General features: G+C 38.5%; 1 pseudogene; it reads right to left on the reverse strand.

Annotated features, from left to right (window-relative positions):
• Positions 1-16,519: 16,519 nt before the first annotated feature.
• LOC114687945 lies at positions 16,520-23,794 on the reverse strand (annotated as a pseudogene).
• Position 23,795: the final 1 nt, after the last annotated feature.

The raw sequence follows: 23,795 nt of genomic DNA on the forward strand, positions 1-23,795 counted from the left end.
AGAGGACGTAGAATGTAAGAATGGATTCTGAGAAATTAAAAGTAATCATGGAGAGAATTAGAATCTTGAAGACAATGTCCAATTTTATTGGTTTCCTTCTGTCCCACACCAGAGGGCTTTTCTGATAGGGACTGAAGACTCTCTCAACCTTGTCTTTCAGCAATATGCCTGGGTTTAGAGAAGGAGTGAGCCAATTCCATCTCCAAAACCAGCTTGGATTATACTTGAATTGGAACCACAACTTTTCTAGATTGATAGAGAGATAGATGTTAGGCAGTGAGATTTTACCGTGTGTAGATTGGTACCAATAGATTCTTTCTTTCCGCTGGAAACATCCAGATATCCAAGACCTTACGAATTCTGAAAGATGGGTATTTTCATTATCCTGGAAAGACAAAAACAGAACCCTACCCCAACCTTTTATTTTTAAATTTTTCTTACAACTTGTAGAGATGTCACATTGGTGGATGATCTTTTACTTCTCATCATCAAGGGGTTTTTCCTGTTCAAATCAAATTTTTATTAATTTTGTTGGTATCCATAGCTTTTCTTCTCCTGTAGAAACAAAAGCAAAACACCTTCCCCAATGTAGAACATATCCAGGTTTCCATTCTGAGGTCAGCACATCCTTGAAATAAAACTGGTTGGTTTAGCTCAGGAGTTTTGTCTGTCATCCAATGTCTCTCCACAGCTGTTGTTCCCTTCTCATCAGCATTGAGAAAATTCAAGGTTAATAAAGCACTATGCAATCTGTTTCCAGGAGTCATTGTCACTTGTTGCTGTTTATTTAGCATATCCTTTAAAGTTCGATTGGTTCTTTCTATGACTGCTTGGCCTGTAGGATTGTGTGGTATACCTGTAACATGCTTTATATTGTAATAAGCAAAGAATTGTCTCATTTTATTGGAGACATATGCTGGGGCATTGTCTGTCTTAATTTGTACAGGTATGCCCATGATGGCCATAACTTCTAATAGGTGTGTAATCACAGAATCAGCCTTTTCAGAACTCATAGGAGTTGTCCACTGAAATCCTCAATAGGTTTCAATGGTATGATGTACATACTTTAATCTTCCAAATTCTGCAAAATGAAACACATCCATCTGCCAAATTTCACTTCTTTTTATATCTTTTGGATTGCTCCCTGAAGGTAATGGAGTTTGGTTATAGATGGAACAAGTAGGACATTTTTTCACAATATCCTTAGCCTGTTGCCAAGTGATGGAGAAATCCTTCTTCAAACCTTTGCTGCTGTGGGATGTTCTGTATGTCCTGTGGGAGCCCTTCTTGGGTTCCTTGTGGCGTTACTCAGCAGGTCCGTATAGAGGATGATTAGGACTATGGGCCTGAGTGCAGGTGTTTGAGATGGTCTGCACTTGGTTGTGCTGGGGGATGGTCTGTATGTCAAGTTGTTCTGATTGATCAATAAATAAAACCTGATCGGCTGTGGCTAGGCAGGAAGGATAGGCGGGACTAACAGAGAGGAGAAATAAAAGGACAGAAAGGCAGAAGGACTGGCTGCAGCCGCCGCCATGACCAGAGACACTGCAGCAGCCGCCGACATGACCAGCAGCATGTGAAGACGCCGATAAGCCACCAGCCACGAGGCAAGGAATAGATTTATAGAAATGGACTAATTTAAGCAATAAGAACAGTTAGCAAGAAGCCTGCCACGGCCATACAGTTTGTAAGCTATATAAGTCTCTGTGTTTACTTGGTTGGGTCTGAGCGGCTGTGGGACTGGCGGGTGACAAAGATTTGTCCTGACTGTGGGCAAGGCGGGAAAACTCAAGCTATAAATGGCGCTCAACGTGGGGCTAAAGAAAAAAAGGAAAAAAAAGAGGGACTAAAGAAAAAGGACAAATGAACAGGGATAAAGGCCGGTGTTATGAAAAAAAAAATTAAAGACAAAGTCCCTTAACCAAGAGGCGCTCCAATAAAGTGTGATCTGAGAAGAATCCTTGCGTGGTGGTAAAGAGGATTCAGAACTCAACACACGGAGCAGTGACGTCGGTAAGTTCTCCAGGAACGGTGACGTCGGTAAACGCCCCACAGTTCCTAATTCTCTCTCTCAAATGAGCGGCAGCCGCCGGTTTGAGTTACTGGTGGGTTCCTGGCATGTGTGCTTGACCTGCAGTATGGCGGGAATGAGGCCTCTGCAAGTGGCACATTAAGCTGCGTGGTGGATTTAGCCTTTGCTAGTTACAAAACAAAAAAGGTTTCTGGGCTACACGCTGCTTGGATAAAAGCACAGACCCACGATGGCTCCCAGAGCTGGTGGAAAACGTACCACCGCCATGTTGGGAAGCTGAAGGGGGTGGAGCCAGCAGCCACAGAGCTGTATCAGGCTTAGAAGGCTACAGTTTAAAGCAATAAGTTTGCAATAAGACAGATTCAGATGGAACAAGACTTTAAATGCTTTACAATGTGTGTAAAAATGTACATAGGCTTGGAAGAGAGAGGAAAAGGAACATAGACAGTTATATAAAGAAATAGAAAGTTTAAAAAATAAAGTCTTTAAAGAGAAAGTAAAAGTAATATAAAAAATAAGCCATGTAAAGATGGATATCACACAGAGAGTTTGGATTATATTGTCTTTGGGATTTTAACTGCAGAAAAACATTTGATCGTAAAAGATGTTGAGTTAAACCAATATGTATATATTAAAGATATCTTGACTTTAAAATTTGGATATAAGGATGTGTTACTTTGGAAAGGAGACTCTGCTTTTGTTTTCACAGAAAGCCAGAGGCTATGGATTTGTTCCAGATTAAGATACATCAGGTTTGACCAGCCAAGACCACCTGAAAGGTCTCTGATGACACCATGGCCCAGATGATTCAACATCCAGAATTGTTTCAAGGCAACTGGCTCAGACGATACAGCCTCACGGACTACTCCATGATCCTTAAATATTCTTTGCGTCCCCATAAGATACAGCGCCCCCCTCCAGCAGGAAGTAGTAAGAGAAGCTATGCCCAAATTCCCAAATATACTAAGCTGGCTTTAAAGATGTGTAAAAGTTAAAACCTTCCTTTTTAAAAAAAGAAAAGGGGAAGTGCTGTGGGATGTTCTGTATGTCCTGTGGGAGCCCTTCTTGGGTTCCTTGTGGCGTTACCCAGCAGGTCCATATAGAGGATGATTAGGACCATGGGCTGAGTGCAGGTGTTTGAGATGGTCTGCACTTGGTTGTGCTGGGGGATGGTCTGTATGTCAAGTTGTTCTGATTGATCAATAAATAAAACCTGATCGGCTGTGGCTAGGCAGGAAGGATAGGCGGGACTAACAGAGAGGAGAAATAAAAGGACAGAAAGGCAGAAGGACTGCTGCAGCGCTGCAATGACCAGAGACACTGCAGCAGCCGCCGCCATGACCAGCAGCATGTGAAGATGCCGATAAGCCACCAGCCACGAGGCAAGGAATAGATTTATAGAAATGGACTAATTTAAGCAATAAGAACAGTTAGCAAGAAGCCTGCCACGGCCATACAGTTTGTAAGCTATATAAGTCTCTGTGTTTACTTGGTTGGGTCTGAGCGGCTGTGGGACTGGCGGGTGACAAAGATTTGTCCTGACTGTGGGCAAGGCGGGAAAACTCAAGCTATACTTTGCTATTTACATGATATGAAATTCTGAGGCTTCTAGCACATTACCTATTAGCAACTGATCAGTCTCATCATTACCTTATGCTAGAGGTCCTGGCAGACCTGTATGGATCTGATATGTGTTTTATATATATAGGATGCTCCCATTTTCTGATGATTTCCTGCAATTGTATGAATAATGGAGTTAATTATGTATCACCAGGAATAAATTCAGCAGTTTCAATATGTAAAACAACTCTCTCTGCATATTGAGAGTCAGTGACTATATTGAGGGGTTCTGTGAAGTCCATCAGTACCATAAGAATGGCATACAGTTCTGCCTTTTGTACAGAGCTGTAAGGACTTTGTACCACTTTACTTAAGTCTCCTGATTTATATCCTCATTTTCCTGATTTATTTGCATCAATATAGAATGTGAGGACTCCAGAAATTGGCTTTTGTCGTACAACGTGAGGAAGGACCCATTGAGTCTTCTTTATGAATTCTATTCTCTTGCTTTTGGGATAGTGGTTGTTAATCTCTCCCAAAAAGTTACTGCAAGTTCTCTGCCAGTATTCATTATCTTTCCATAGTGATGAAATGTCCTCATTAGTTAAAGGTACTACAATTTCTGCTGGGTTCATTCCTGTCAACTGACGAAGTCTTAATTTACCTTTTTATATCAAATCAGAGAACTTTTCTATATAAGTCTTTAATTTCTTATTTGGTTTACGTGGTAGGAATATCCATTCCAATATAATATCTTCCCTCTGCATCAGAATACTTGTGGGAGAATGTCTGGAGGGGAATATGACAAGAATGCATTTAAGTTCTGGATCCACACAATCCACGTGTGCTTCTTGAATTGTCTTTTATACTAGAGCCAATTCCGTCTCAGCTTTGGCTCATAGTCCTCTTGGACTATTTAATTCTTTGTCCCTTTCTAGAGTATTAGCCAAATTTTGTAGTCCATCTTTGGGTATTCCCATGATACCCAGTAAGTTGGAAATGCTTTTTAATAACTTTTAAAAATCATTAAGAGTCTTCAGTTGATCTCTCCTTAGTTGTAACTTTTCGAGTCTAATTTTTGTAGCTCTATCTTGTATCCTAAGTAATTAATAGAATCTCCTCTTTGTATTTTTTCAGGAGCATTTTGCTGTCCCCAACTAGGCAAAACTTTTTTTACTTCTTCAAACATGCTTTCTAATGTATCTAACTTTGGATCAGCTAATAGGATATCATCCAGATAATGATAAATTATGGATTGTTGAAACTTTACATGAATTATCTCCAATGGTTTCTGCGCAAAGTATTGGAACAGAGAAGGGCTGTTTAACATTCCTTGTGGAATTGATATCTCTTGACTGGTTGAGAATTGTTATAATTAGTACTGTGAAGGCAAATTTTTCTCTATCATTTTCTTGTAAGGGTATGGTAAAGAAACAGTCTTTTAAGTCAATAACTATTATAGGCCATTCTTTGGGTAGCAGAGAGGGCAGGGGCATCCCAGTCTGTAGGGATCCCATCAGCTGAATTACTTTATTAATAGCTCTCAGATCTGTCAGCATTCTCCAATTACCAGATTTTTTAAATAACAAATACAGGAGAATTCCAAGGGCTGGTAGTTTCTTCAATGTGTTGAGCATTTAACTGCTCTTGAACCAGCTGTTCTAAAGCTTGTAGCTTCTCTTTTGTCAAGGGCCATTGTCCAACCCAGACAGGTTTATTAGTTAGCCATTTTAAAGGTAAGGCAGTTGGTACTTCTGATAGTTCAGCAGCAGTTGTGCTCTGTTTGTATACAGCCTGAATGGTTGGTGACTGTTTTTTATAGCATGTTATGATATTATTCCTAGAAACATGCGTTGGTCTGTATTCCTTTTCTGAGAGTGTAGGAATTTTAATCTGGGTATTCCACTGTTGTCACAGATCTCAGCCCCAAAGATTTACTGCTACATTTGCTACATATGGCTTCAGCCTTCCTCTCTGTCTTTCTGGCCCTATGCATTCAACCCATCTTGAAATCTGTTTTACATGAGATAGGGTGCCAATCCCTAAAAGTTAGACATCTACCTCTTGAAGAGGCCAATTTTGATGTCATATCTATTTTTGATCTGCAGTCACTGGTCCAATATCGGCCTTTGCCACACCTTTTACATAATCCAGGAGGTGGTTGGGGTCTCCTGTTTAGGCTATTCCTTGAAGGAGTATTACTTCTAGGAGTACCCCATGTACAGTTTTTACTTATATGACCTGGTGTACCACATTTAAAACACTTGGTACCACGGGGCTTTCTTTCACCTCTGGGATTTGTCTCTCCTATCCAAGCCTCATTACTGTAGTTAAGAGACTCAACACCATTAGTATACTGAATCCATTCTTCCAAAGGAGCTGATCTGATCTTTAATGATGTAAGTATTCTTCTGCATTCTGCATTAGCATTGTTGAACACCAAGGACTCAGTTAATACTTTTCTTAATTCTTTATCTGATACAGCTTTGTTATAGCTGTGTTCAACCTTTGTAAAAAATTAGTGAAGGGTTCATGGGGTCCCTGAAATATCTTTGTGTATACCATGCTTAGTTTTCCAGGTTCTGGAATTTTTCCCAAGCATCTGTTGTATGGCATGGAGATATTGTATGCTCATCATATGTAGCTTGTACATTCCTGTTAGTGAAACATCCCTCACCAAATATTTGATCTTGGGAGATCACAGAACCTCTAAATTTACCTTGTTGTTCTCAAGTTTTTGCCTCTTCTCTCAACCAGGTTTTCTACTGTAACTGCTGGCTATATTCTAGAACAGCTGAAATTAACTGATGCCAGTCATCTGAAATGATTCTATGTGAGGTAGACTGTAGCAGAGTTTTCCTGCCTTGCCCACAGTCAGGACAAATCTTTGTCACCGCCAGTCCCACAGCTGCTCAGACCCAACTGAGTAAACACAGAGACTTATATTGCTTACAAACTGTATGACGGTGGCAGGCTTCTTGCTAACTGTTCTTATAGCTTAAATTAATCCATTTCCAGCGGGTGTTGGTGGCGCACGCCTTTAATCCAGCACTTGGGAGGCAGAGCCAGGCGGATCTCTGTGAGTTCGAGGCCAACCTGGGCTACCAAGTGAGCTCCAGGAAAGGCGCAAAGCTACACAGAGAAACCCTGTCTCAAAAAAACAAAACAAAACAAAAAAACAAACAAACAAACAAAAAATTAATCCATTTACATAAATCTATACTTGCCACGTGGCTCATGGCTTACCAGCATCTTCACATGCTGCTTGTCCTGGCGGTGGCTGGCAGTGACTCCTTCTGCCTTCCTGTTCTTTCTTTTCTCCTCTCTGTTAGTCCTGCCTATACTTCTTGCCTAGTCACTGGCCAATCAGTGTTTTATTTATTGACCAATCAGAGCAACACATTTGCCATACAAAACATCCCACAGCAATAGATCATGAATTTAACATCTGTTTAACATATGTGGAGTGTATCCCATATGTAACTACTGCTTCCTTTATATTTTTAAAGTCCCGTGTTGAAATTGGTTATAATGTATATGTATTATATGGCTCGGTGTGTGTGTCATCTGCTGACTTCTTGTGGATGATAATAGGATAAGCCATTGTATGAGAGCCATTTGGAGATGTTACAACCTCTATGGTATTGCCCTTCTGCTTATTAGGTCCCTTGTCGTGTTTAATGAGAGTTTCTTCTAGGACTTGCAAATGAGCACCTAGTGTCTGTTCTAGGAGTGAACCTCCTCTCTTGCAAGGACTCCAGATTTCTCATGGAATCATAGAAGTTTTTATGTTCCTCAGAATCACATGATTCCATGGACCTGATCTTATCATTAATGATAATCTTTCTTCTTTATATAGTGTCTGGAGAGATAGTGTTCTGTCCATTAAATTTATTTCATTCATTTCACATTTATTATCAATAAGATCAATTTTTGGTACAAACCTGTTTTGTAAATCCTGATCAGCAGATTCCAGAGAAAGAATCTTTTTCTGTAAACCTTCATTGCTATCTTTTAAAGCAGATTCCAGAAAGAGAATCTTTTTCTGTAAGCTTTCATTGCTATCTTTCAAAGCCTGTATCAGTCCCAATAGTGACTCATATTTGTTCTTGTTATTAAACCAGTGTTTGATCACTGTGTGAATTATTACAATGAATGTCAAAATGGTACAGGCCAGACATGCCTTAGGAAGGCCGTATATTTCCAGGAAGATGTCATTCATCATACAGGCAAAAAGGTTTTTAAATTCTTGTGAGGTAATGTTGTCAGCCATATTACAAGAATTACTCAAAATTTGTTAGTCAATTTTAAGGTGTAAAATTATCAAGTACTTTTACTTGAAATAATATGCTTGTTTGCCTCGTGTACCTTTCGTGGTTTTGTGGGTGTAGTTGCACTTTTCCGCCAGCAGGTGGCGTTGGTACAGCTCCAAAGCAGGGCCTGCTGGTGACCTCAGCTGACTGCACCTAGCAGGAATCCAGATGGCTGGAGATGGAGCTGGCACTCAGGGAGCAGGGGAATGCCTCACAGTGGTTTTTTTGCTGGTCTCGGGGCTAAGCTAGGGAACTGAGACCAGACTGCTCCCTTTTTCGGGAATGGAACCATCTATGCGTTCCCTGGTTATATGGAACTTTGCAGGTGGGTTTAGGTACCTGCCAGCTGGGAGGAGGCTGAGGTGGGAGCCACCCAGGCCTTTGGAATTTGCCCCACGTGAGTGCCAAAAATTGGTGAAATTATTAAGGCCACTACACATAGTTAAAAGGAAGATTTATTTAGTGGGTAACTTACAAATGAAGGGATAGGTAGGTCATGGGCCTGGGGAAGGTGTATTGCAGTCCAGCGGTGTTCTCTGGAGCTCTGCTCAGTCAAACCTCCACCATCAAGGGTCCAGGAACAGAGAGAGCACTGGCCCATCCAGATCTCGGGTCTCCAGGTGCCTCCCTTGGCCCTGCCTTGTAGGTGTGACAGTTGCCGAAGCCTCAATGGGAATTGGAACTTCCAGATCGAAGCTGGAATGGCTACCCACTACACCCTGGTCTTGGTACCATCTGTGGTGGACCCACTCTTCCTTTTGTATCCTGGGACTATTGACGGGGAAGAAGTGAGAAATATTTAAATAGAAGGATAGAGGGAGAGAGACAGAAAGAAGCACAGAATAGTTCAGGAGGGCCTAGAGTTTTATCCATGAGACCTTTCTATCTCTTCTAAAGGGCTTTTTAAAGGAATGCCAAGACCCAGTGACTACCAAGAGCCCTTGGCATTCCTTTAAAAAGCCCTTTAGAACAAAAGAACTCCCCCTAGTACAGCTGAATGAAGACCCTTCCAAATACCTGGAAACCATATATGTGGTCAATTCAACCCCTTATATAGCTCTTCTGGGTACAGGAAGGTAAGATCACACTAGAAAAACTCTGTGGGCACCCAGATGCTGCTATGAAAATAGTTGAGTAAGTGTCCTTGTGGTATGATTGAGCATCCCTTGGGTATATGTCCAAGAGTGGTATCTTAGGTTTTGAGGTAGAGTGATCCTAAATTTTCTGAGAAGTTGCATACTGGTTTCAAAAGTTGCTGTAAAATTTGTACTCTCACCAGCAGTGAAAGAGTATTGCCCTTGCTCTAGATACTCTCCAACATTAGCTGTCATTGGTGTTTTTGATCTTAGCCATTTTGACAGGTGTAAGATGGTATCTCAGAGTCCCTATGGTTTGCATTTCCCTGAGGACTAAGGATGTGAACAATTTCTTAAATGTCTTTCTGCCATTTGAGATTCTCTGTTGAGAATTCTCTGTTTAGATTCATAGCCCATCTTTTAAATAGATTGTTTGGTATTTCTGAGGTGTAGTTTCTTGAGTTCTTTATGTGTTTTGGAGACCAGTCCTCTGTTCAGATGAGGGGTTGGTGAAGATCTTTTTACATTCTTTAGGCTGTCTTAATTACTGTGTCTTTTGCCTTACAGAGGCTTCTCAGTTTCAGGATGTCTCATTTATTAATTGTTGCTTTCAGTGTCTGTGTTACTGGTGATATTTAAGAAGTGGACTCTTGTGCCAATGCATTCTAGAGACTACTTCTATTTATCCTCTGTGAGGTTCAGTATAGCTGGATTTACATTGAGGTCTTTGATCCACTTTGATTTGAGTTTTGCATGGTGATAGATATGGATCTATTTGCATTCTTTTACATGTTGACATATGGTTATGCCTGCAATATTTGTTGAAGATGCATTCTTTTTTCCATTTTACAGGTTTGGCTTATTTAAAATAAAAAAATCATGTGTTCATAGGTGTGTGGTTTAATGTCAGGATCTTCAATTTGATTCCATTGGTTCACATGTCAGGTTTTATGCCAACATCAAACTGTTCTTTTTATTACTATAGCTCTATAGTGGTGCTTGAAGTCAGGAATGGCGATACCTCCTGATGTTGCTTTGTTGCAAAGGATCCTTTTAGCTATCCTAGGTTTAATTTTTCCATATGAAGTTGAGTATTTGTCTTTCAAACTCTGTGAAGAATTGTCTTGGGATTTGATGGGAATTGCATTGAAGGTGTAGATTCCTTTTGGTAAGATTACCATTTTTAGTATGTTGGTTCTACATATCCATGAGCATGGGAGACCTTTCCATTTTCTGGTTTCTTCTTTGATTTTTTTCTTCAAGGACTTAAAGTTCTTGTCATACAGGTCTTTCACTTGATTGGTAATGGTTACCCCAAGTTATATTATATTATTTTTTGCTGTCAAAATTGGTGATGTTCATTTCTCAGCCAATTTTCTTTCAATATAGGAGGGCTACAGATTTTCTTGAGTTAGTCTTATATGCCACCACATTACTGAAGATGTTTATCAGTTGTAGGAGTTCCATGTTAGAATTTTTGGAGTCAATAATATAGACTATCCAATCATCTGCAAACAGCAAAAGTTTGAATTCTTTCTTTCCTATTTGTATCCTCTTGATCTACTTTTGGTGTTTTATTGCTCTAGGTAGAATATCAAGTGCTATATTATATAGATATGGAGAGAGTAGAAAGCCTTGTCTTATTCCTGTTTTTGGTGGAATCACTTTGAATTTCTCTCCATTTAATTTGATGTTGGCTGGCATCTTGCTGTAAATTGCCTTTATTATATTAGGTATATTCCTTATCTCTTCAAGACCATTATCATGAAGAGGTGTTGGATTTTCTGAAAGACTTTCTCAGGATCTAATGAAATGATCATGTAGTGTTTTTCTTTTAGTTTGTTTACATGATGAATTACATTTAAAGATTTTCATATGTTGAAACACTCCTACATCTCTGGGATGAAGCCTACTGGATCATGGTAGATGATTTTTTGATGTGTTCTTACATTTGGTTTGCCAGTATTTTACTGAGTATTTTTGCTCCCTGAGACACAGACTCTGCCAGCTCTGATTGGACCAAGAGGTGCATCACTGTTCTCCTAGCTGATCACCCAGCCTGTAGGCATTAGGGCCAGGGGCACAACCCTTACCTCCATATTCCCACCAATTGCAACCCCAGTTGCAAGCCAGCAGGCAAATCTCCTCCATGAAGAACTGACAACCCCCCATTGAACCCTGTACCCTATAAGGCCCAATCCACTCCCAAACCCACCTATCCCCCAAGACTATACATATTGCTACAGCTGCTGTTTGAGACATAGGGTCACACAGCTCTGTTTGGACAAGGATGAGAGTTATCTTTCTCCTATCCAATCACCACTTCCTCTAGGCCATAGGCCCAGGTACACAATCAGTGCCCCCATAAACCTATCTATTGCAGCCTCAGTTGCAGGAAGCAGGCAAGAATCCTGAGGACAGGCCTTCCCACACCACACACCCCATTAGACACTTCAACTTACACTCTGTCCCCCAAATACACCCATCCACCCAAGACCATAGCAGCTTACTAAGACACAAATGCTGCCAGGCTGATTGGATCAAGAGTGGCTCCATGAGACACAGACACCATTTGCACTGACAGAAGTGATGGGTAGATGCAAGTGCAATAATACATTTAGCAATACAAAGATTAATATGGTACCACCAGAACCTAGTGGTTCTAGTACAACAAGACCTGAACAACCCAGTGTAAAAGTGTCAGAAGAAAATTACGTTTAAATGACTTTATGAAGATGATAGATACATTTAAAGAGTAAATGAAAAAAAAATTCCCTTAAAGAAATTGAGGAGAAGACAAGAAAAAATTGAAAGAAATGAATAAGTCTCTTAAAGAATGTCAAGAAAACCAGTATAAAACAATCAAACAGGTGAAGGAAACAGTTCAATCTTGAAAACTAAAGTAGAGGCAACAAAGAAGACATAAACTGAGGGAATGCTGGAAATGGAAAAAAATCTGAGTAAATGAACAGGAACTACAGTACAAGCATAACCAATAGAATATAAGAGATGGAACAGAGAATCTTTGGCATTGAAGATACAATAGAGGAAATGTATTTCTCTGTAAAGAAATCATTAAAGCCAACAAAGTTATAACACAAAATGTCCAGAAAATCTGTGAGTCCATGAAAAGAACAAACCTAAGACCAATTATGTTTTTATGTCATCTTTACCTTTTCTTTATATTTATGAAAATATCTCTTTTTCTTACATGACATATCCTAAATACAGTTTTCCCACTGTATTCTTTTCTATGTTCTCTCTCAATATTCTCCATGTTTGAATCAATTTTATCTCTCAGTAGAAAACAATCAGGTTTGTAAGGGAAACATGTAGAATATAATAAAAGATAGTATATGAACAATTCCTTAAATGTCTTTCAACCATTTGAGTTTCCCCTGTTGAGAATTCTCTGTTTAGTTCTAAAGCCCATTTCTCAATTGGACTGTTGGTCGTTTTGATGTCTAATTTCTTGAGTTCCTTATATATTCTTGATATCAGTCCTCTGTCAGATGTGGGGTTGGTGAAGATCTTTCCCATTCTGTAGACTGTTGCTTTGCCTTGTTGACCGTATCCTTTGCTCTACAAAAGCTTCTCAGTTTCAAGAGGTCCCATTGATTGATTGTTTCTCTCAGTGTCTGTGCTACTGTGTTATATTTAGGAAGTCATCTCCTATGCCAATGCGTTCAAGACTACTTCCTACTTTCTCTTCTAGCAGGTTCAGAGTAGCTGGATTTATGTTGAGGTCCTTGATCCACTTGGACTTAAGTTTTGTGCAAGGTGACAGATATGGATCTATTTGCAGCCTTCTACACGTTGATATCCACTTATGCCAGCACCATTTGTTGAAGATGCTTTCTTTTTCCATTGTACACTTTTGGCTTCTTTGTCAAAAATTATATGTCCATAGGTGTGTGGGTTAATGTCAGGGTCTTCAATTCGATTCCATTGGTCCACATGTCGGTTTTTATGCCAATACCAAGCTGTTTTTATTACTGTAGCTCTATAGTAGAGCTTGAAGTCAGGGATTGTGATGCCTCCAGAAGTTGTTTTATTGTACAGGATTCTTTTGGCTATCCTGGGTTTTTTGTTTTTCCATATGAAGTTGAGTATTATTCTTTCAAGGTCTGTGAAGAATTGTGTTGGTATTTTGATGGGGATTGCATAGATGCCCTTCAACTGAAGAATGGATAAATAAATTGTGGCACATAAACACAATGGAATACTACTCAGCAGAGAAAAACAATGACATCATGAGGTTTGCAGGCAAATGGATGGATCTAGAAAAAATCATCCTGAGTGAGGTAACCCAGACTCAGAAAGACAAATATGGTATGTACTCACTCATAGGAGGATGCTAGATGTGGAACAAGGATGACTGGACTGCTACTCATCACCAGTGAGGCTACCTGGAAAACGAGACCCCAAGAAAGACACAGAGAAATGGCTGAGATCTACATGAACAGCCTGGACATGAGTGGGAGCAATGAAGGGTGAGGGTCGAGGGAAAGAGAGTGGGAGATCCTAGCTGGATCAAGAAAAGAGAGGGAGAACAAGGAATAGGAGACCATGGTAAATGAAGACCACATGAGAAAAGGAACAAAGAGCTAAAGAGGCCCACAGAAATCCACAAAGATGCCCCCACAAAAGACTGCTGGCAATAGTCGAGAGACAGCCGGGACTGACCTACTCTGGTGATGGGATGGCCAAACACCCTAATAGGTGTGCCATAAACCCCATTCAAGGACTGAGGAATCTGGATGCAGACATCCACAGCTAGGCCCCGGGTGGAGCGCTGGGAGTCTAATTAGTGAGAAAGAGGAGGGTTTATATGAGCGAGAATTGTTGAAACCAAGGTTGGATAAAGCACAGGGACAAATAACCAAATGAATGGAAACACATGAACTATGAACCAAAGGCTGAAGGGCCCCCACATGGATCAGGCCCTCTGAATAGGTGAGACAGTCGATAGGCTTGATCTGTTTGGGAGGCATCTAGGCAGTGGTACCAGGTCCTGGGCTCGTTGCATGAGTTAGCTGTTTGAAACCTGGGACTTATGCAGGGATGCTTGGCTCAATCTGGGAGGAGGGGACTGGACCTGCCTGGACTGAGTCTATCAGGTCGATCCCAGTCCTTGGGGAGACCTTGATCCGGAGGGGGTGGAAATGGGGGGTGGGCTGGGGGGAAGGGGAGGGGGGCAGGAAGGGAGAGAACAAGGTAATCTGTGGCTATTATGTAGAACTGAATAGTATTGTAAAATAAAAAAATAAAAAAAAGATAGTATATGAAACAAAAACTAACATATCAGAATAGGGCAAACCTACCATTGATGAGGAAAATTCCCAAGCAAGTACATGAGAAACAGATATAGCCACAGAAACCCACAGGTTCACACGCTCAGGAACCGCATAAAACCACTAATCTAGAAACTGCAATACATATATAAAATACATAATATATAATAAAAGAGAAAAAAATGAAACACTCTGAAAGGACATTATGATACAAGGAATTTCCAAAGATACCATTGAATTTGTATTCTCTTTGCAATGTAGTGCTAGTTTTGCATCCTATACTTAAGTTTTTATTGCCTTAGTGAGACTCTCTTAGAGAAAATTGGACTTTCATTTGTGATTGCAGAACAGTTGGAAATAGCTACTGGATTAGGAATGGAAGAATGTGAACACTTCCAATTTCAGGCTCTGTGGACACAGTTATTAAGAACCACTGCAGGCCTTGTGTATGTTGTCTCAGTCTCTGTGAGGGCATATGTGCAACTATCTTGTTGATGTAGTGTGTCTTGTTCTATTGGTGTCCTCTATTGCTTCTGCATCCAACACCTTTTCTGCCTCATCTGCCACAGTGTTCCTTGGGTACTGACGGGAGGGATTAAAAGGAGGCACACAATTTAGGGCATAGAATACCAAGGTCTATCATTCTCGGCATAATGTCTGTCTGTGGGTCTGTATATTGGCTCTCATTTGCTGCAGGTGTTATCTTCTTTAATAATAGTTGAGGAAGGCAATGATATAATCCAGAATACTATTAGGAGTTACTTCATTGCTATGTTCCTTTACTAGAACTGTTGTATTTGGTTTTACCCTAGGCCCTTGTGCTGTCTAGCTTCAGGTTCTATGAAGCAAAAAAAAAAAAAAAAAAAAAGCGTCAGGTATGTTTTCCATTTCATGGAGTGTACCAGAAGTCAAATCAGATGATTGTTGATTTGTTAGTCCCCCAAGATCATGCCCCTATTACAGTATCTTATGTTGTAGGCTTTTCACCTGTGTGTGAATATATGTTTGCTTGTGTGTGTGTGTGTGTGTGTGTGTGTGTCTACATTGCCATGTATTCTACATACTTTGTTTAATTTTTCTTTGTTTGTTTGTTTTTTTGGTTGAATTTTTACCTGTTTGTTTTCTATATAGAGAGTAAAAGAAGTCATTAAGTTAAATGGTTGGCATTTAAGAAGGATCTGGGAGGGGATTAAGGAGGATAAACAATGATCACAAATTATTGTACAGAAATGAATTTTTAAAAATCAACCTTATTAACTCATTCTCAAAAACAGAATCTGACTTGTTTTTAATTATATTATAGTAATATACATAATTACTCTCTACCTTATTCTTGAAAGTTTACAACTTGTGAATTATAAAATGACTGATTACAACAAATAACAAGATACAAGGCAAACAGCACATAATGTCTTAGACATTTATGCAAATGTACATTTCACAAGAAATAAGAAGAGCCAGAAATGTTATTCCCAAAGAATTACATATCTTATATGAAATGTTGATAAAATATGAAAAATGGGTACTCCATAAAGATGCAGGATTTACATAAAACACAGTTTCAGATGAAAGAACATAGAGCAATTTTTCAAAGCAATAATTATTAGTGAGTACACGAACCATTTGTATATCTATAGTCAAAGATAGACATAACCATAGGCTTTACAGAAGTAGTGTCATGGAATTGACTGGGTAATTATCTGATTAACTGATATCTGATTTGAGCTAAAATAAAGAAATGAAATTTCTTCATTCTGCTATAATATGCAGCACATTGTGTCATTATTTTGTCAAATAATATCTACATGTCCAAATTGTATTCACTTTTTAAATGTGCCTCCCGTCATAGCAAAATCATGCATATAATGTAAGCACAATGAATCCTGGGAACATAAAAAGGGCATCAAAACACATGGATACATATGAAAATGTTTGGGGATGTAAGGGCAAATTTCCACAATGCTGAAGAAGTGAAGAATACATTTGTGTCCCATTCATATTTCTTTAATAATATTTGAGACAGATTATTAATTTTTATAGAAATAAACTTTTTAATTTAGAGAAATATGTAGAAAATATTAGAAGATGAGAGAATAAGGGTGGAGTTCATCAATAAATGAAAGCATTTCATACAAAATCTTAATTGCTATATGATCTCTGACAATTGGATTTGTGCTAAACAGGCTTGAAGACTTCTGCGTAATTAAGAAATCATAAACTAAGCTGTAAGTTTGGCTTTCCCTTTTAAGGTGCTTTGTTTTGGACATGATAAAGCACATTCCTCTTTGGTCTGAACAAAATAATATAGCACTTGGGGAGAAAGATACAACCTAGGATGCCTGCACTGGAAGCTAAGATGGAAAAGATTTCCACAGCCACCATGAGTTTCCCCTTGGTGCTGTGGTAGACAGGGAGGAACGTGACCCACACACTAAAGAACACCAGCATGCTGAAAGTGATGAACTTGGCTTCATTGAATGTGTCAGGCAAGTTCCTGGACAGGTAAGCCATAGTATAGCTCCCTAGTGCCATGGAGCAGAGGTAAGCCAGGACAGAATGGAAGGCAATACTGGAGCCTTTGTTGCATATAATAAGTATGTGTCCATGTTCAGAGTAAGCATCTGAGTCAATAAAGGGAGGAGAGGTGCTCATCCAAATTCCACAGAGCACAAGTTGGATAAGGGTGCAGACAGGAATGATGAAGTTAGGAGCCCTTGATATCATTATCCACCTTATCAGTCTCCCTGGAAATGTGATCTTGAAAGCCAGAACCACAGTAATAGTTTTGGCCAAGACTGTGGAGAGAGCCACAGTAAAAAGGACTCCAAATGAGCTCTGCTGCAGGATACAGGTGGCTGTGTTGGGATGGCCAATGAAGAGCAATGGACAGAGAAAACAGAAGGTCAGAGTGATGAGCAGGATATAAGTGAGAGCCTGGTTGTTGGCCTTGACAATGGGAGTGTGGTGGTACTTCACAAAGACACCCAAAACACCAGCTGTTAATGCAAAGAAGCCCAGAGACAAGCAGGTGAGTGCCTCTCCCAAAGGGTCTTCATAGGACAGAAATGTTTCTGCTTTCTGGAGGCAGTGGATCTTCTCTGTGTTTGCATAATGACTTTCTGGACACCTCACACAATGATCCATATCTATTAAGGAGTTAAAGTTATTTCGAGCCTTGTTCTGTTTCCCCTTTTATCTCAAGCCACTTCCCAGCACCATTTGTCTGCCATTTGCCCACACTTCCTGTGTGGTTCAAGACTCAAGTAAATCAGTCCTCTATAGTGAAAATTCCCAAATGCTCTCTAATCAATCATTCCAGGTTGATACTGCCTATCTTCTTTGTTGCACATAAAGTGAACAAGTCTATCTTTTATATTGCTATACTTAAATATATTTCAATTAAGTGATAAAATGCATTTTTATTCATATAGTCATGTTATTGAATTAAGTTACATAAGCCTAACTTGATCATAGGATCACTGAAATTTCTTTTTTGTAATGTTGCTCTCAGCCATCAGACTCAAATTTAGCAATTTCCCATGTGTTTATTGAATACTCCAGTGTGTTCATTCTCTGGCAGTGCTTGTGGAATGAGAATTATTAGATTCTTGAAACCTGAAAGAACTTCCTGTGTGAACCTGTTTTAATCACTTCTAGAGAGAAAAGATCTATTTCACAAATAGATATAAATCTCAAATTGGTCTTAGTTGGTCATGGAATAGTGTTTTGATACTTTATCATACATAACTTGTGAGTTTCATCTTAAATTCAAAAGGTATAAATATCACTATATTTACTACATATTTACATTAAGAATATTTCTATTTCATTTTTTTTTTGGTTTTGTGAGACAGGGTTTCTCTGTGGAGCTTTGGAGCCTGTCATGGAACTCAATCTGTAGCCCAAGCTAGCCTTAAACTCACAGTCCTGCCTCTGCCTCCTGAGTGCTGGGATTAAAGGTGTGCACCACCATTGCCTGGCTCCTTATATTTCTATTAAAATTGTTCAATATTTTTGCAATTTGGATTTTGTAATTGATTAGAGTCTATTGATTTTATTATTTTCTATTACCTCATAGACCTTTTATTCTCTTATCATCATTTAATTTGTTAATTCTTCAGATGTGCCTTCCTTCTACTCTCTCACTCTTAAGGTACTCTGCTTTTTCTATATCCTATGTGCTGACATCTATCCATTTCTAACTGAGCATGAATGATTTATAAGCAAAACCATATGTCTTCTTTAGTAAATGCACAGGGTATAAAAGTCATAAGAAATATTCATAAATTTAAAATAATATTTTAAAAGATAGATTTGCCCCATTATATAGGTTTTAAAGTACAGGATTCACAGTTTTGAAATATTTAGCACTTATGTTTTAGTACTTTTTCTTTCTTACTAAAAAGTGTCTCGTTAAACTGCAGTCATGCATAACCTGATATTGATGTTTCGATTTTCTTCCAATGAATATAACTAACGTGCATGAATAAACTTGCTCCAAGGTAGACAAAGCCTGTATGCACATTAAGTTTTTGATAGGACTGTACAGTCAGTCTCGATATGCATACTTTAAAATTAGGTAAATTAAAGTCACCAAAAAGTATGAATGTTTTAAACTTCATGAATTAATACAAAAACATCTAGTGTTACAGAAATCCATTATGTCATTCAAAAATTCCAGCTATTATACCAATCAACTCATTTGATATAAATGATAAAGTTGAGAAATCCTCTTTGTGGTTCTCTCCATAGTAAACATTTTGAGTATATGTGCTCCTTATATTCACTGCTATCAATTGTCTCATGCCTGTTTTATGTTTCTTGGATATATTTTGACATAAGTATTCTCTACTATATGCATTTTTGCCTCAAAAAGACAGTCCTTAATACTCAGTTTCCTGACTTGTTCTAAGAACGAAGTTGTGCATCTATGCCTTGTTTATTCACAACACTATCATTAACAAATGTGGTGATTTGCCATTTCACCTAGTTTCACAAGATATTAGCAGCATACCTGTTCCTCTTAAGGAGGACCTGGTTCAATTGCAAGCACTTACATGGTGGTTCATTTTACCTATGATACAACCTACAGGTGATCTGATGCTACATTTAACACTGAGTTGCACCAAGCAAGTACATGGCACACATACATGAATGCAGGCAATACATTCACAGATAAAACAAAATGAAAGACTATAAAATAAAACACTTTCAAATATGTCCATGTGTAAAATAAATACATTCTTTCTAACACTTCTAATGAACCTAGAATCATGACGGAAATTATGCAACTAAAGGCCATAAGGATCTAACCCTTTAAGATGTGCTATGTGAGATAAATATGATTTGAAATACAAGATACATCAGTAATTTATAAAGTTTGTGAATGCACACACACATGCAGGCATGCACTCATACATGTGTGTGTGTTTGTGTGTGTGTTGTGTGTGGTGTGTGTGTGTGTGTGTGTGTGCACATGCGTACGCTAAATGACATGGTGAAATAAAGCAGACTACTCTGTGATTGGAAAAGTTGTTCTCTGAAAGCAACAATGGCTGTAGAGAATCGATAACATACATCAATATGAGTTTCAATGGCCTGAGCATCAATTAAAATGAGGATAAAATGAACCAAAACATTTTTATTCTAACTGAAAGAATGGGACTTAACTCAAATGTTCCTTCTCGGAACTTTTTAATAGTCTTAGACTTTGCAGAAGATTGTTTAGAGGTGAGAAATTCCCCAGTGATCGGACACTTACTTGTCTCATTGGAAATCTCATTATCTGGACAAGGAGTGCAATCATAGCAGCAGACAGTCTTGCCCTCCTGGGGAGATTTTCTGAATCCTGGAACACAGCTTTCACTGCACACAGAGCAAGGAAGCTAGGAAGTAAATATAGAAAACACTCAGGAGTACTGTTTCAAAACAATAAAACTGTTGTTTTTCCACATTGAATAATGAGATAGAAAGTTTTTATATTTATTATTTGCAGGTTGCAGATTCTTTTTTGTTGCATTGCTTATCATTTCAATGTAATATGCCCTATGAAGTTCAATTTGATTCAACAATGATCCAAAGACAACAGAAATCTGAAGAACTGTGAAAATATAAATGGTAGGAAAAAATAAGACATTAGTTTACTGATTACATATCATAGTGGGCAACTGTAATATCATACTGATCCTATTCTGTACTTCCTCACAGATGGAATAAGCAACTTTGTTTTCCAATGATGTTGCTTAATTTATATTTGTTAGTTTGACAGGATTCAGAATTATCGTATAAACTAATCTTTGTGACTTTCTATGCGAGATGATCTTGTTATGGCACTAGAAGTGGGAAGTTATATTCTATAATTATTTAGGAACATTTCATTGGCTGTTTGTAAGGACTGAAAGAAAAAACAAAAAGGGGGTTGAAGAGCAGTGTTCACCTCTATCTACTTCCTGACTGAAGATACAACGTGAATCACATTCTCCGGCTCTTGCAAACATGACTGACTGAATTATTTTTGAGTGCTCACTCCAAATGTGTCACAAGTAAAATTTATGTTCTTAAGGTATGTTGTGATGCATAGAGAAACTGCTTCCTTTTCAGCAGCAAGACAAGTAATTAACCAATGCATATGTGCCCTCCATGCTACTGTATATTGCCAGGTGCCTGGAATCAAAATAACCATGCACTGATATTTCATAATCTGGCAGTTTAATTAATGCTTTTGTCAGTTGGTTTCAGTGCAGGGATAAATCTCAATAAATAGACACCATATTTATAACTGCAAATTAGTGCCCATAGAATAAAGTTGGAAAAATAAACAATTCCATTACTCAGAATAAGGCAACAGAATCTTCCTCATATGACATTGTTTTTCTACATTGAGATGGGCACTGAGTAAGGAAACAACAATCATTACATCCACAAACAAATGTTTATTGACACAGAGATGAAAACAATGAGATAAGATCCAGCCCACCTCTGTAAATACTATAGCCCATTGTATCATATGGTCAGACAAAAACAGTTCCTGCCCTTCTGGAGCTTTTGGAGAAAAAGGTTCCAACTTTCATCTTTTTTCTGAGGCTCTCTGGAAAATTCCAGATGTTGATAATATCATATTCTGCATCTAATTTCCTTTGAGAATCCAAAACCACAATGTTTCCAGCACCAGTTTTGAAATGTATATTCTTGAGAAAAGGGTGAAGCTAAAAGAGATACATAATCTGATGATTAAATAATTTCCAGAAAATTTCAAGGAAATTGATGAAGCAATGGGTCTCATTGTCCAAAATCTCTAGCATAAATGGCAAGCTATAATAAGCTATCCAGATTTTAATTGATGAAGACAAAAAAAATGAATATATCATGTTTCAATACTGCCAGTTAGTTTCAAAAGAAAGATTTCACACACACACACACACACACACACACACACACACACACACACACACACACAGAGAGAGAGAGAGAGAGAGAGAGAGAGAGAGAGAGAGAGAGAGAAAATAACAATCAAGCAAACAGAAAGATTTAATTAATGAATATTGATTTAAGAAAATGTCCACAGTTTTAAGTGCTTGTCACATCCAAATATTTAAGTAGTCTACTCAAATTTTCAGTTTGTAAATGGAAATTTTATGTTCAAAGTATATTATAATCATCAGTTAGGTAACATAACCTTAGCTTCATAATGTGAAGTATAAAGATCTAATAGCTTTTGAAAATTTAGAATTTAGTTCTCCTATTTCTATTATGAAATATACTTAGAGATAACTGGGTTTCAATTGAGTATATTATCATGAGAAGATTCTGAGTTAATTATAACACAAAGTAGATATGATATAGACACATTTTAATCTTGTTATTACCACCCAGTCAGCATGAACAATGACACACGCTTTTGCAATGTCGTCTAGATGATAAATTACATACATTCTCTCAGGTACATTTTTGACAAAATCTGATACAGTGTATAATCATGTTCTTAGTGTTTTTATTAAACCTCAATATGTCTAAGTGCTTTTGATAAAATATACAGGAAGAGAAAATTACCTCCCAAGGAAGGTATAAACCTCCCCATTTCCATGGGGGTGAGTTTGTACTTGTTTGAGTGTCATCTCATGGAGACTGTGAGCCACAGCATACACAGAATTATATAAATTGTAACTCTCTTCAGTCATATCCATTTCCCAAACATTTTTTGGCAACATATCCAAAGAAGCATTGGGTAGACAGTTACCCAAAATTTTACAATCAGGTCCAGAAAAAGAGCAGTTGAAGTATGCATTCCAGAACTTAGCAAGAAAATAGTCCTCTGGGTATTTGGAAGGATTGTATGTCTGGATAAACTTCCTAAAATCAGAAACCTCAGTGTGGTGATGTGCAAATATGAGACTCCCGTGAAATGTATCAAATATCAAAGATTTAGTAAGATAAGTTTTTCATCCCATTGTGACTTCAATACCCACACTTTCATGTTCAAAACATGTGCTGCTATAATCATAATTGCACCATGTAATGGTTCATGGTCACCATAAATGATAACCACATTTGCAGATGATTTCAGTATCTGCAGGTGAGTTTTTATGGAAGGTTCATAGTAGGAGGAAACTGGGATTTCTGGAATCATTTCTACAAAAGCTAAACACACTCTGTACCTGTCCATCTCTCTTCTCAAGTCTGATAGACTCTCAGCCCCTGTGTGGTCATCCATGAGAACCAGTCCCACCCATGTCCAGCTGAAATGAACCATCAAAATGACAATGCCATGTGAAAGAGATATGTCCTTGGGTGCTGTCTGATAGAGAGAAGAGAACTGGCTTCTGTCATTCAAGATAGTGTCAAATGGCCCAAAAGTAAGCTGAAGGAAATTTCAGATAGAAAACATGAGTGAAGACATTGACATAGAACACAATCTTAAAACTAAGGTGGCACTTTGGATTGGTGTAGTCTAACTTACGCTCATGATGTTATAAACTCCCATCTTGTTTGCTAAGACAATGATAGAGAATTCCTTGCAAGACAGAATTTTCTAAACACCCATTGCAGACTACAGGCTCAACCTATTCCTCTTCCCTGTCTCAAGCAAAGTATATGGGGCTACATTACCAAATGCCAATTTTTTTCTTTGATAGATGAATGGACACAACCTCACTTTCTTACATTTGAAAACATCTGAAATGTCTGCAGTTAATGCCCATTTCTTATTCCCTCACAGCCCGGTCCCTTACCTGTGGATACTTGTAGAGATTCAGCAGTCTCCCAATAAGTGCAGATGTTGCCCATGATGCTCCTGTAAGTAAAGCAGCAATCTTCTTCTCACTTCTACATTCATAATTAGGGCGCACAGTTTCAAACCCTGTGAGGCAAGCAAAAGCTTCCCCAAGAGTATTCCCTTGATGGCTAGCGACATTATAGAGATGAAATCCTAGAGACGTGTTGGGTAAAATGTGAGTGTTTCTGTTGATCTGCTCAATGGCGAATCTAAATGCCAAAGAAAACTGGTAGCTCCTCATCTTGTACC

The sequence above is a fragment of the Peromyscus leucopus genome, unplaced genomic scaffold, assembly GCF_004664715.2.
Source record: "Peromyscus leucopus breed LL Stock unplaced genomic scaffold, UCI_PerLeu_2.1 scaffold_1290, whole genome shotgun sequence".
NCBI lineage: Eukaryota > Metazoa > Chordata > Mammalia > Rodentia > Cricetidae > Peromyscus > Peromyscus leucopus.